Below are 14,626 nucleotides of genomic sequence, written 5' to 3'. Positions count from 1 at the left end.
GGGAAAGGGACCAAAATCCACATAAAGGCTGAAAGCAGATTCCTCTTAGGCTGCTCACAGGGGAGACAAGACCTCTCCATCCCTGCAGAGGTGAGCTCCAGTTTTCCTTGGCCCCGTAGTGCTGAGCTTTTCAGGTTGTCCTTTCTGTACGTTTCAGATTGCACACTGGTGGGCGGCTGCAGAGTTTCATGGCTGTGCAAGCTCCCATGCTGTTCTACATGCTGAGTTTGCTGTGACGATTCTCCAAGAAAGAGGGAGATACCGTATGAAGACTGATCAGAAGATGCCTGCTGTGTTTAATGTAATTGTATAATAAACCTAATAACTGAAATGTAGATTTGTCCAGAGATGATCTCCTCTCCTCATTTGAAAACATCTCTCTGATTTCTTAAAGTGAATGGCTTCAGTAACACCCACCTGCTAGCTTACCGTGCCACGGCATAGGTGAGCAGTAATGACTACAGCTGAGAATCCCTTGAGAATGGGACTGTGGTACCAGTGTTAGATCACCAGTTGCCAGGGAGATACTTTCCCTACATTTCACTGTCCAAAAAGCTACTGAATCCTTCAGTTAAAGGCAACAACACATGCATTTTTTTAAGCCTTTCTCTGTTCACTGCTGCCATTTTTGTGGGGAACAGTACCCATTGCATTGGCCTGTTACAATGTTTACTTGAAAACACATGTTTCATCACCATTCCAGCTCTGTTCGTTCCCTTTAGCCAGATTTCTCTGTTTGGATATTTATCCAGCTCACTTGGCTTTTCTGCCTGCTTACAACTTATGTTTGCAGTATGTCACAGAATGAAAAAATTCCCCAAGATGTGTGCATCTTATATTTCTGAACACTACATTTTCAAAGAAAAATGTCACAAAATTTGTCTTTATTCCCACTGGAATTCTTCTTTTCCCAAACAACTAGCTCTATTTAATCTTCTGGATGAAACTGAGACCATACTAGTATCACATCTACTAATCATCCCATTATTATTCAGGTCTTAATGGAGTCAGGTGGATCTGAGAGAGGCAGTTCTTATTTTGAAGGATGGAGTAAAAATAAGGGCACCAGTCTTTATACAGTGCAAATATCAGTCACTCTTAAGTGAGAGGTGGCTGAAGTGGGTATTAAAGTAAAATAGGTATAATCTACTGGGAAAGCTCGAGACCGAGTGTTTGCGAAGCATAGAGGCCATGTAAGAAGTCATAGCATGGGCAACTGAAGAGCTTTCCTCATGCCCCATTGCTGTCAGTCGGCCTGGCCGTGAATGCAGTTCAGACTGTATGTGTCTTCATCCTCTGACTCACCTCCTCACCAATTTACAGCTTTCTGTCCACCGAGAAATAAATCTACAGGCTCATTTCACATGGGCCACAGAACAATAACTTTGAACTGCTGTCTTACATTGGGTCTGACTTAGTCACAGATCTGGATCCTGTTATTAATCCACTGTCACATCTGTACCCCTAGTTTCAAATCAAAACATATATGAAAAACTTCTTAAAGAATATAATAGATGGATACCTGGCATAAAAAGTAAAAGCCCCAGTATATCAAATACACATACAAATATATATAACATATAAAAGGTTTTTTAAGCACAAGGCCGGAGAGGTAATTAAAATAGAAACATAAGCTTGGAAATAGAAGGTTAAATGGCGTTCAGCATTCGTATTGATGGTATGTGTCCCTTTGGGAAAAAAATGCCTTGCTAGAATATGCAGGTGAGGAACATGCAGGGCTATAGGAAAGCAGTATTCAGTGGCCCACCCTGGTGGCAGTGCCTCATTAAGGGGTATCTACTGCAGGACTGTGTAACAGAGAAGAAATCCTCCACAGATTTTTTGTTGTTGTTGTTTGTTTCAAAATGAGTAAAGAGTCATCGAGCCATTGCATAGCACAGCAAGGTAGTCTTCAACATCTTCATCAATCAAAATGGAGCTTATCTAATTTTACTATTTTACTTACTGACAAATCTGGCAGCAGCCTTACAATGTAAGCTTCAAAGAGCCCAAAGGACAAAATGGTCCATGAGTTACAGAACAAAAGTTATGATGGTAGCAAAACTGCAGAATAAATCCATCAGTTAGTTATACACACAGACATACAACTTCATTTCAAGAACTCCACTTGTAAAAACAACATATGGGTCTCAGAGCCATATTTGTTTGGGTTCTAAGTACCAATTTTAAGACTGATAACATACCAGGGAGAAAGAAAATCCTTATTTGGAACAGCAAATGTTTTTACCTTAGCACTTGGCAAAAAAATGCAATAGTTGTGGTTGCTCAAAGTCCTTTGAATATTTAGCTTTGATGTTACCATGTTTGAATACATTCAGTTAAATGGGATGTGAAAATGCATGTTATCTAATTCAGTACATAAACAATGATGAGCAACTGTGTACCAGGAACCTTGAACTCTTCTTTCTCTCCCTCTTTCTGCTTGGAAACCTATTCATAATGGCAGAGGTGATGGCAGAGATCAGCCCTCAAGTTTTGTGGAAAAATATGCATCTTTGGTCTGACTGACCACACAGAGATTGTCCCAGACCTGCACAGCGCAGCCAGTAATTAGGGTTCTCAGTACTACGTCAATTAATTGAAATTACTGTGACTTCAGCGTTATTTAGAAATAAAGACACATTTCAGTAAAGCATATCATTCACACTTGGCTTGTACTGAGTAGAGAACATGAGGCTGAAGGCTGGTGTACGCTATGATAAGCTTTTACCATAGGTTAAAGACTGGCAGTCATCAGATGTTACTCATATACTAGTAAGCTCTTGGTCTTTGACAGAGCCTTAGGAAAAGTCAGTATTCACCCACCCCTGTTTGGCTCAGAAAAGCCGCCTCTTCCATTTTCTACAAGTGGTACTCATTTTTATCTTGTCTTGTAAAAAAATATACTGCTACTAATAAAAACAGCAACAAACCTTGTACTTGTGAGTGCAGTGTTTAGTTCCAAATGACAATTGTCATGCAGTTCTGCTAATCTGGTCGGCGAGCCTTCTCAGGTTTTAAGGCCACTTTCAATGAGCACTTAAGGTCAAAGACTTAATCCAGGGAGACCTTCTTTTTATGTCTCAGATAAAAGAATTCAAACCCATGCTTTTGGCATGAAGGCATATTTTATCTTCTCGCTTGGCCACCACCAGGAGCATAACACATGTTTGAAAAGTGTGGCATCTCCTCGCAGTGTTTTTGTCTGCTTCAGAAGTGCAAGCCCATTTCCCAGAGAAGTCAAACAAACTCACTCTGGGCATAATGAATGAAATTAGCAAATGAAGAAACTATGCTGGGAAGGGTTACTTTACTGAAAGCACTGCATACTGGCTTTTGGTCCAGCGGACTACTCTCAAAGCAGTCTGTCTGGCAATTTCGCCCAGTTTGTGTACCAACTTAATTAGTAGCTACCTGGTACAATTACTGTCAGTTGCGTCCCTGTCTTGTAACATGATGCTCTCTGTCCACACAGGGACCTGCTGTGGCTGGAAGTCAGTGTAGGGGCAGGGGTTCCCCTAAGCAGATCTCATTTCAGGATTTGGGCTTTAAACTATGAGGCCCTCTAGAGAGTACAAGGACCGTGTGAATTGACAGCATTTGATAAATAATAGGTGTAGACTAATTAAAATTGTTTCTTTGGCTTAGACTATATTTGACTATTTGGGAAAGAGAGGTTGTTTGGCTTCTTTTTCCACCAATAGTAATCTATATTCTTCTTAACCACAAGCTAATTGCTTACAGTGAAATAAAGTGGACAATTTAACTGCGTATTTCCACTCTCGTTCCCGTTTTCCAGTTTCACTGTGCAAGCATTCCTGCAGGTCCAAGCTAAAATGAACAGATAAAGTCTTGGCATATGCAAAGAAAATATTTGATAAGATTCTGGATGCCAAAGTATACATGAAGTTCTTGCCCTCGTGCGGAAAGTTAGGAAAGGCTGGAGTACTCCTGAGTTATTAACATTTTCTTTTATGTCCTCTTCCATTTCATAATGTTTGCTATTACTTAAAAGTTCTCCTGGCATTCCAGCGATGTTAGAAGAAGGCTAGAGAAACATGAATTTTTTTTCGTGCCTGTTATACACTTTTTCCCCCCCTGTTACTTCTTGCTGCTGGTTTTCACTCAAACACATCTGCTTAGAAGGTGCAGCAGAGTAAGATGCACAGTTTTGCCCAGTAAACAAACTCAGAGCAATTTCACTTCCTCTTCTGGGAGGCAAGTAACAATGATCATGTTAAAAACACACGGGGCTGTGGCATATCAGCAAAGCCACCTACTGAGGCCATAGAAACTGGAGGAAAATCCTGTGAAAACCCCTTTCTCTGCTGGCCTTCCGTCTTACATAGACTTTTTATGGCAGCATGGGTACAAAATAAAACCACACCAAAGAAGATGGCTTTTCCCATCTGCTTTTACCTCGCTTTCACTGATTTCAGTGGCTACACAAAGTGCAAGCCAGTTCCACAGGGAAATGTCAGCCTGCTCTCCAGAGCGTGCCGCTACCCCGCGGAGCCTGGGAGGATGCAGCTGGGCTTCATTACCAGCCCCACCACTGGGGCCAAGTGACCCTGCTTCCTTTAACAAGCCTTTTAACATGAACTATAAAAGATGCCTGTCCTGCCTTAGGAGGAGGGAAGATAAGAGTAAGTTGTTAGGGGTAGGTGAGTTAGTCTGTCTTTGCTTTTTTTTTTTTTTTTTTTTTTAATAAGTTTGTTTTTAGGTGAAAGGAGAATTTTCAGATCTGTAGGGCTTTGGTTTTGTTTTTTAGCTCTGCCAGGGAGCATTGTTTTTTCTTACAGTGATACTGGAATTTCAGCCAGTTGTTTGACTGATTTGTAAATGTGGCCCTATTAGAGAAAACATTTCCCTCTTCCTTCCTCCTTCTAAGAAGTGTATGTACTTCTTACTTGTATTAGGTCTTCTGAACCAGCTAACCTCATGTATAAGAGGTTTAACATGAACTATGATGTCTTTTTACTTCAGAAAATAAACAAATGAAGGAATTCTATAAGTCTTTGTCTGCTCTCTGAGTAGACAATGAATAAGTACTTCATATCATAAATCTGTGTTCGTAATATAATGGCAAAACTGTTAAAAGGCTGATACAGAGAAAATAATTAATTGCTGGTTTGGGGGAGGGGGTTTAATGCCATGTGGATACACATGCTGATTCTTACTACCTGTGGTGTCTGCCCCTGCTATGCCTGTATTTTAATGCTGGATTCAGATGGTAGTTTAGACTTTTCTTAGGTGGTAGTAAAGGTAGGCTCTGTGCTTAAGGCTACAGGAATTCAGAAGCTAAATTTGTTTTGATCTGAGTAGGAACTAAACATATCTGTGTACATGTATTTGTATTGCTCTGTTGTTTAATTACAATGCTACCTATGTACTTAATGCTTGAAACAAGATAGAAAAAAGTGAAGTGAATTTTCTTAAAAATAAAAAATTTGTCGTAGCTTTTGCTGTATCAAGCACAGGTGTGAGCATTTTATCTGATGTTGTTACAGCCTGTAAGTATTACTGGGAACCAATCTCTTGCTCCAGACAGCTGAAGTGAAATCTTCAGCCTTTTGAAGTCAATGGATTTCTTTCTTGACTACATCAGTCTTGTACTTCTATAAATGGTTTCAGTGTAGGCAATCTAAAAAGGCCACATCCTAGATTCAGCAGATGCTAATGCATCTTCCTGCTACAGCAAATCACATTTGGTATGTGTGGACTAGTTTTACGTGAGGCCTTTCCAGAAGGCGTTAGTTCTTATCAAACTTACTCCTACTAATTTTGATGATAGGAGGGTCCAGCCATCATTGAACATTTTTGAAAAACCTGCCCTAGTTACTCTGGATGCCAAGTAAGTGATGGCAAATACAGAATTTGACAGAGTGGTTTTGACAGGAGAGGTTACACGCTATTTGTGTCACGTTGTAAGTAAAACCTCTCAGTTACTAGTACTATGTAGCATAACACCTGCTAGAAGTAAGCAGGCATGTGCTTAGTTGTTTCACTCTATTAAAATAGAGAAATGTGTGTTTGTAGCAGCAGGCAGCTGAAATAACTGTAAATTTCTGCTCCAATGGCTTATCTTAAATAAATGTTGACAGGATTATTAACTATTAATCTTATAATGCATACCTTCCTAAAGGACCTGAATTCTCATTTTAATGGTGTCAAAATTCTTTCTCTAAGTCTAGCAAGTCTGGTAGTGAAGAGTCTGACTGTGTGAAATCTGGTTGTATGATGGGAGTAGGACTGCTTCTTCATTACATCCCAAATGGGAAACACTACTTTAGCTTGCTTTTCTTCTAGAATGAGAGGTAAGAAATGATCCTGCTTATTCTTAAAGTATGGGGTTTTTGGATGGGGGGGGGGGAGATCAGAGAGTCTGCATTAGAAAATGATCTGATGTCTGGTGCTCAGTGGTTTAACTTAATTCCTCATTCATACCTATTTTGTTACCTGTGCTGTTCTACATCTGGGACTGCATACTATTTCAGATGAAACAGAGGAATATAGAACCAAAACCAAGGTTTAAATATTTTGTCAAGTAACAGATTTTAATTTTCTTTTTTCTTCCTCCCTGATTTCTTTAAGTGTTAATGTTTACAGCACATTCATTTCTACTTGACTTCCCCACCCCCCTGCCTTTCCAAGCTGCTGTTTTATGAATGTTGCATTTTCCTGTTGAGCTGCAGCAGCTGTTTCTAGCTGTGTAATTTAAACCTATATGTAGAGGAGAAGCTGGGCTTTTCACATCATTTCCATGTTAAACCTTTTCCTCAGTAGCTCCATATTACTGAGGAGAGCCTTTCATTTGTTGTCTTTAGGTAGTCTATAGATTTTAGAGTCTGTTTAGAGTTTCAGTGAATCTGTGAAAGGCTAAGATAGCAACTGATAAAATTTAGCAATGGTTTAGTGTTCTAAGTAAGTGTTTAGACTGGTTTATAAACTTGTGGTATTAATCCTATTGGAGATGCAAGTTCTTACTTAATTTCACCTGTTCAATGGTTCCAAAGCCTACTTTGGAAGAACGCTTGTTGTTATTGGTTCTCTGAAGTCCACATAACTGGTTAAAATAATCATAATCCTCAGCTTGCCTGGACAACCACTGCTGATACCAGGGTTTGGGGGACATACTCCCCCCTCCCTTTTTTTAAGCCATTTCTTTTAAAGAGAAATGTTTATTAATGCAAGTTTAAGTGACCCAATAACACTGATAGGTTTTTGAATGCAGCTAGTTATTACTTTCCAGCACAACTTTCTCTTTAATGGTAGGTATCTGCCTGTTTAACAAAATAGGGCCTTATTTATCTCATAATAGGCATGAGTAAATAATGAATGGAGAGTTGGCATTCTGATCTTGCAGCCATTGTGTATTTTTGAAAGTCCACTGATTTACAGTTTGATTTCTGCCTGCTGAAAAGCATAGTTGAGGTACCTTTTGATGAACTGTTAGAGAGATGTTTATCATTCACTTCGAAAAGATATCTTCTCCTCCTCTGAAGACTTGCCTTACTGATCCCATGTACTGTGAGGAAAACTGAAAAAGAACAGGTGGAAATGTTATTACTTGAATATTTGCTGTTTATAGACACAAAATAGCATGCCTATTAAAAAGGATGTTACATCTCAAAGCCAGATAACTTATCCTCAGGGAGGGATGATGATGGTGGGAGGGTGTTTTCTTTCAGGCAGTTAAGCATGGTTCTTATTTTGTTCCTTGGTGGAATCAGGACTTACTCATCCTCTGTGTCCTGGGAAATTAATTAATTCTTTGAGGACACAAGGATGAAGACCCTGCTGAGTGCAGGCTGGGCTTGCACATAGGCTGTGGGCACTCTTGGTATTTTTCCTCCCACACACCCATGCGTATGCCAGCTGCAATCTGGTCCCATTACTATTACTGTGTTTATTCTCCTCAATTTCCCATCACACAACTGGGAAGTTGAATGCAAAATAAAACCAAATACATTTACTTCTAGTTGTTTTGCATAGCGTTATAATTAGAAGCTGGAGACAACTCTCTCCCTTTGTCGTTCAATAGCGAGGCATTGTTCCTCCTCTTGGTTTTTCTTTTCCCAAGTAGTGTCTCGTCATAGCCATTCTTTCACAGATTAAAAGGTTTGGGTTTGTTTTAATGTTTGACATGTTTAAAACTAATGGGCAGGTACACTAAGCTAATGCATATATCGTGCTGTTCTAGAGAACTGGTTTAGTCTGTCTTGAGAGCAGGAGCAGCTGCAGGCTGCCTGCAGATGTTGACTGGACAGACAGTTGCTCATGAGTGATTCCATTATGTTTCCTCAGATCCCTTTTTGAGTCATGTTGGGCAACTGCTCCTAACCTCTAATGGCTTCCTTATGTTCTTTCACCCTCTCTTGTTCAAACTGTGCAGCTGGCTGCCAGGGAGGACAGCACAGTGACAATGGCTGGTGCAACATGGTTTGCAGGCAGATGATGCGTGACAGTGTATAGACAATACAGTGGTTCTGTTTCCTCTCTAATTGGTGACTGCTGAGTGCCAGGTAATTCGTCTCATGCCCTCTCCAGGGATGGTGGAGCAGACCTAAAGGACATGGAGAAAAGGCAGTGCCTGCTGCTTTGGTTTGAGCAGTAGGTTGAAGCAAGTTACAACTATTTCTGGATCCTGTTTAGTCATAGGTTCCCTGTTGGTATTGACAAAGCCCCTTTTCTCATTGTGTTCTGGAGATGTTTGATCACTTTCCTCCAGCCTTGCTTAAGTGGCCTTACAGCTGATTGTATAATAACTCAGTCTAGCATTCATAGCATGCTTTGCAGGAGGCTCTGCCCTGAAGTTTTGATCAACAGCTCCTAGTTTGGATGAAGTATGGGAGAAGTGGAGAAAGACTGGAAAGTTATGAAATCCTTTTTACCAGAGCCTCATGCTGACTTTATATCCAAGTGTGAAGGAATTGCTTCTGAGATCATTGCTGTTTCCGAGCTCAAATTGTGTCCTTGTGCTTAGCTTGTGATGCTGTCACTCACCCTTCTCTAAGACATACGGCTTGACAAAGCCACTACTTACATGCTGCACATAGTAGCTAAGTATTTGTCATCATAATTATATGAAACACCAAAATACCCCTGTCACTAAAAACAATAGAAACACATCTCTGACCAGAGCTTTGAGGTAGGTCTGTCCAGACCTCTTCCCTCAGAGCTTTTAAACTCAAACCTCAGGTTTTCTTTGAACAAAGCCTACATCAGACAAACCTCTTACAACAGAGATGAGAGAGAGAGAAAAGACAGACTAGACATAGGGAAGGGTTTATAAACAAATCTCCTGCTGCTCACTTTGTCCTTGCTTCCAGTCTTGGTTTCAGTCAGCTCTGTGGCTTTCGGGGCTGAAGCAGACTGTGAGTTCACTCTGGTCCCTAGAGAGATTTTTTTCCCATTGTCACTGGGGCTTGTTTCTAGCTTCCTGCTGCTCTTGGCTATCTCTTGAGCCTGAACTGCATGCTCATATCTCTTTGCTGTTTGCTTCTCCCCCCCTTAAGCATACCCAGTAGCTCTCTAATGAAGATGCTGCATCCTTTCCCCTGCAGAGGGGCCCACTTGACTCCATCGCTCTCTTTAAAGGAAGATAATATACCAAGAGAAACAAATAAATTGGATTCTGTCTGTCCTAGCCCCTAACAGAGACATTTTTCTGGAATCAGAAGGGTATGTTTTGATAAATATGAAAAGTGCAATATAAATATTTAGCTACTGTTAACTCTGCTGTTAATGTTTTCTGGCTATCTTTTCAAAGTTGTTTGTGTGCTTCTTTGTATGATTTTTCTAATATTCTTTTCCATCTCAAAATACAAAAAGGCAGGTTTTTACGAGTTCTCATATAATGGAGAAAATGTATAGTTATCCACACCTCCAGTTTGTGCAGAGGTTAACAGGGAGATCTCTTTAACTGCCTTCTACCTCAGCTGGAATTTGTGCTTTTGAGTCCTTAATTGCTGTTTGTTTGTTTGGGGTTTTTTTTGTCTATTTCTGCTATTATTTCTGCTAGTTCAGCAGACATGCTCATAATGAAGAGTGGAGGTTCAGTATTCAGTGTATTTTCTGCATGGGATGAATAATTTTGCTCACATCTGGTACTGTTGTAGTAGACCTCTGTGGGAATGCAAGTGTGGGTGTCTGCTCAGTGTAGGTGCTCAGATCAGATTAAGAGGAAAAATCTGATGGGTAGCAATATGATGAGGAGTTCCTGAGAAGTACAACAAGTCTTCGTCTGCTAAAGTAATGCAGCTCCTACACTACTCTGCACAATGAATATGGTTGCTTTTATCCTACTCCAGTCTAAAACTTCCTAATGACTTCAGAGGAGTTGTTACAGCAGAAACATACCCATCTGTAAATTAACCACTAGTGTAATGAAAAGTTATACAAATCTATAACATCTAACCGGTTCCATGACAACTAGAGGAACAGCAAGATACTTCACAATATGATGACAAACAATGATATTGAGGAGGAGGAATGTACATGAAAGAAACAATCAAACAACAATAACAAGAGTAGAGGCACATTTTCATTAAATGAAAACATCTTAAACAATGACCTTTCAGACAAACCACAGAAATAGCAAACATGCAGCCTTTTTAATAACAGTTTCATAATGGAGTTTTGCACACACACCCCCTGGAAGCTTAATGTAGTCCAAATGTCTATCCCTTGGACAAGGCCTGTGGGTATATGCTCTGATGGCTGAACGAACAAGTGAAAGCTTGCAGGTTACTCAAACCTGCAGGGAATCCTTGTTCACAACTATCCTTCTCCCTATTTGAATGTGAATTTTTCTAATTTGTTTTTTTTTTCATCATTGTTGTTGTTTTTATGGGAGGGAAGTGAGGAGGAGAGGGAGAATGAAATTGTTAGTAAATGATCTGTCATAAAAGGTAAGCTTAGAGTCTACTAAAAATGACTTGTCTTTGAATTTAGTCCAAGCCAGCTCTAGTTCCTTGTGATGTTGGGCTGCTGTAGCACTCATCAATGTCATATTGCATTTGAAATGGATAAATGTCTTGATTTATATGATGATGGGGTTTTTGGTTGCTTTGTCCTGTTAGGCAGATACTGTAAGCTGGAGGGGGAGTGCACAAAATATCATGTGGGATGATACCAAAATCAGTACCTGTTCCTTCCTAGACTTCTCAAAGCAGTAGATTTCTTATGAAGAAAGTATTTCAGATTTATTTTTTAGTGTATTGAAACCTTTTTAATTCTCATGTCTTGCTAATAGCTTACATTGATGCTATCTATCAGGTCAAATAACCACCTGATTCTTAAATCAGGGGGTTATGTGACTTTAATCTGTCATAACAATATCTATTAATAACAAATTTTCAAAAGCCAACTCAAGAGCATTAGAGATAATTGCGTTTGACTAAGTGTAGACTATTAAGAGTTAAAAACCCTGCAATGGACAAATGCTTCACCTATGTGTGTTTAATGTTTTGCTGCCAACCTTTTGGATTGTTCTATTTTTTCCATGTCTTTTATCATAGTTCGATGTTAGTTATTATAAACATTCTCCAACCTTCAAAATTTCATTAGAAACAATGGTTATGCCTACAGCCTGCAAGTCTGTAAAGATGCAAAACGCATGAGATGAAAATAAACTACTGCCATTCTTATTGGATGGTGTTTTATCAGAATTAAAATGTATGGTATATAACCCAGTGACTCTTATTGCAGTTTGTAAACTAAATGGAAGTAATGCAGCGTCAAGAACTATTGCAGAAATTATAAAATTTAGCAACTCCAAATAGAAAAAAGATGGTTTCTTTCTAAGACAGCATGAGAAGGGAAATGGAGACTCTGCTTCTGTTGTCCTTTGCTGGAGACTCCATGTGTATAGATGTGTGCCTGTGCCAATGTGAGGAGCAGGTTTGTTGGGTTCAAAAATCCACTGGCTAGACAGGCAGGACTGTAGCAGCAGCTGCATATTGAGTGCTTTGCATCCACTGTGCTTCCTTCTCTCCCACTTCTCTCTTATTCTTACAGCATGAAGTGAGCCTAACCTCACTTAGGCACAGATCAGGCAAAACCATGTTAGTTGTGTGGTATCCTGTGACTCTGTGCAGGTTAATGCTTTTCATCCATGTTAACAGAACAATGAAGCATGTTCAGCATGCAGGTTGGCCACAGCCATGTTGCTCAACAAGGGCTAACTATGGCTACTTCTCGAGTGTAGACAGGGCTTCATTCAGCCTTTCTGTGATGAATTATTATAGTTTGGGCAGACTTTCATATAGTTTCAGAAAGGGCATGTTAATGTCTTGTACCTCTTGAAAGACACACTTTTAAATAAGATGCAGCTGCATTGTATTTTCAGTCCACTCCCTTGCTGCTTTATGAGAAAAGATGACTAACTCATTTACGGCAATACTGAGCAGTAATAACTTTAAATTTATGGGGCACCCAGTGTCTAGATGCCTTAGGGCGCCTGACAGGCTATAACTTAAAATGTAACTTTAAAAAAAGCAGCGTGATTTAACACAATAGAACCGATGGAGAAACAGAAACCCTATTGTGTGATAAATAGAACAGCGTCCCACAAACAATATCAAACCCAAACTCTCTGCAGCCTGACCCAGAGGGGTGCCATTGTTTTCTCTGAAATGTCAGAGAGTAGTACACACTTGAGCTAAGAGAAAGCAATTATATAGGCAGGCTTTGCACATGGTAAAACAGAACCAGCTACAGCTTTAGACTGAGCAGTAGGATTTGTTGGTCTTGTTAACCAAGGATGAATACTTCAGAAAGGAAGCAACATAGTGGCAGACATCTTCCAAATGTCTCTCTAGAGCCATTACTTTTCTTTGAAAAGCCTGCTTTTCAAAGTACACTTGTCCTCTTATTAATCATAAGATTAATCTGTCCATATATACACATGCATTTTTCCATTGGTCCTTCTTCTCTACTAATTTAAGATAATTACAGAACTCCTAGCTGACTTTAATCTGCTCTCAAAATCAACTTCTGCCCCAAAGTGTACGTCTGACAGGCTTGTATCAAGCTTTTGTATCAGCTTCTGTTCTTCGTGAATAGTGAAAGTAGTTCCTGAGAGGGTGCCATGTGAGATCCTTTCCCCCAATTATTTCAGAGTCTCCAGACATCTCTGCTTTGTGAAGCTAAGCAGACTTGTAAAGTTTAAATAGAAGGCTTTGTCTGAAAGAGTGAACTTGTTTGAATCATTCTACCATTGCTTGTAAGGAAGGACATATTTCTTATTTCTGTCTCAATTTTGAAAACATAAAAATAATGAAGGGAATGGGGAATGAAAAGAAAAATTATATTCTTGTCTTTAATCCTTCTAGTGCTTTCAAAACTGAGTAACCTCATGAAGTGATGTTAAGCTGCACAAAATATTTGGAATAACACAACTTAATCTTTGAAATAGCTATTGGTTTTCTTAATTTTTCTTTTATTGTTTGCATGTTTTTCTAATGTACATAAGTCATTTTACAGTCGATCCTTATGGACCTTGGCAACAATACTGAAAATCATTTGAGCCAGGGTTGTATACTTGATGATTGCTGCTTATTACATTTATTTTAGTCTAGTCTGGTATCTTGTATAATACAGACTTGGAAATAAGACTCCTACAGTTAAATGAATTATCCTACTAAGTATTGTGAAAGACTATAATGTGTAACTTTTCTTTCTAGAAACAACAGAAGTACTACATTGGTAGTTTTCTTATTTGATACTGTGACTGTATCCAGGGGGTGGGGGAGTGGAATTAGGAAGTCTCTAGCATTTGGCATACAGTTTCCAAAACTATGCATTTCACAATCTTGTATCTACCTCATGGCACCCCAGTTAAATAATGTTAACAAGAAATACAGTGCCTCAAGAAGCACAGTAGCCAGAACTTTCACATTATGGCCTCAAAAAATACTTCTATTTAGCTAGTGAAATTTTAGGTAGTTGCAATCTAAAAAAAAGTGTTATTTACAAAGATTAATAGAGGATATGAGAGGGTACAACTTAATTTTACAGAAATTAATGCTATTAAGTGGGTGGCCATAAATCAGAACAATTGTTAGTGAAATCAGTTCTTCAGAATGTTATGACATTTGTTTTTTAAAAATTGCTAATACACAATATCATGTCTTTAAGATAACTCTTCTTTATTCGAAGTTCTGCAAACTATAGGCTATATGGCTAGATGTGTTGCTTTAAAAACAAAACAAACCCCAGAAGCATATACAGCATGTACCAACAGGTAATTTGCAGCTCTGTCTCTGATTCTACATTTTCAGCTGACTTTGAATTCTGAACATTTGGGACAGACTTGCTGAGTACCCATGGTGTCAGATGGAATATAACAAGGATTAGAGTTTTCAAATGGAAGCATTCAACAGAAAAGCCATTTTAAAATAGTCATCCTGTATGGTTTAATGAAAACCTGATTCCTCACAAACGTTGGTGGTTTGGTTTTTTTGGTTGGTTTGTTTGGTTTTTGTTAGGCTGAGTTAATTCTAAACATAGATGCATATTGTACCCCTAATTATGCAGGTCCTTAAGCTATGTAAAGCAGCTCATGACCATGTGTGTTGGTAAAGCTGGTTCTGCTGAGGCCTGTAAGTGAAAACTCTTAGAT

This window comes from Harpia harpyja, chromosome 2 (genome assembly GCF_026419915.1).
Source record: "Harpia harpyja isolate bHarHar1 chromosome 2, bHarHar1 primary haplotype, whole genome shotgun sequence".
Taxonomy (NCBI): Eukaryota; Metazoa; Chordata; class Aves; order Accipitriformes; family Accipitridae; genus Harpia; species Harpia harpyja.
Note: the sequence above shows the minus strand (reverse complement) of the source record.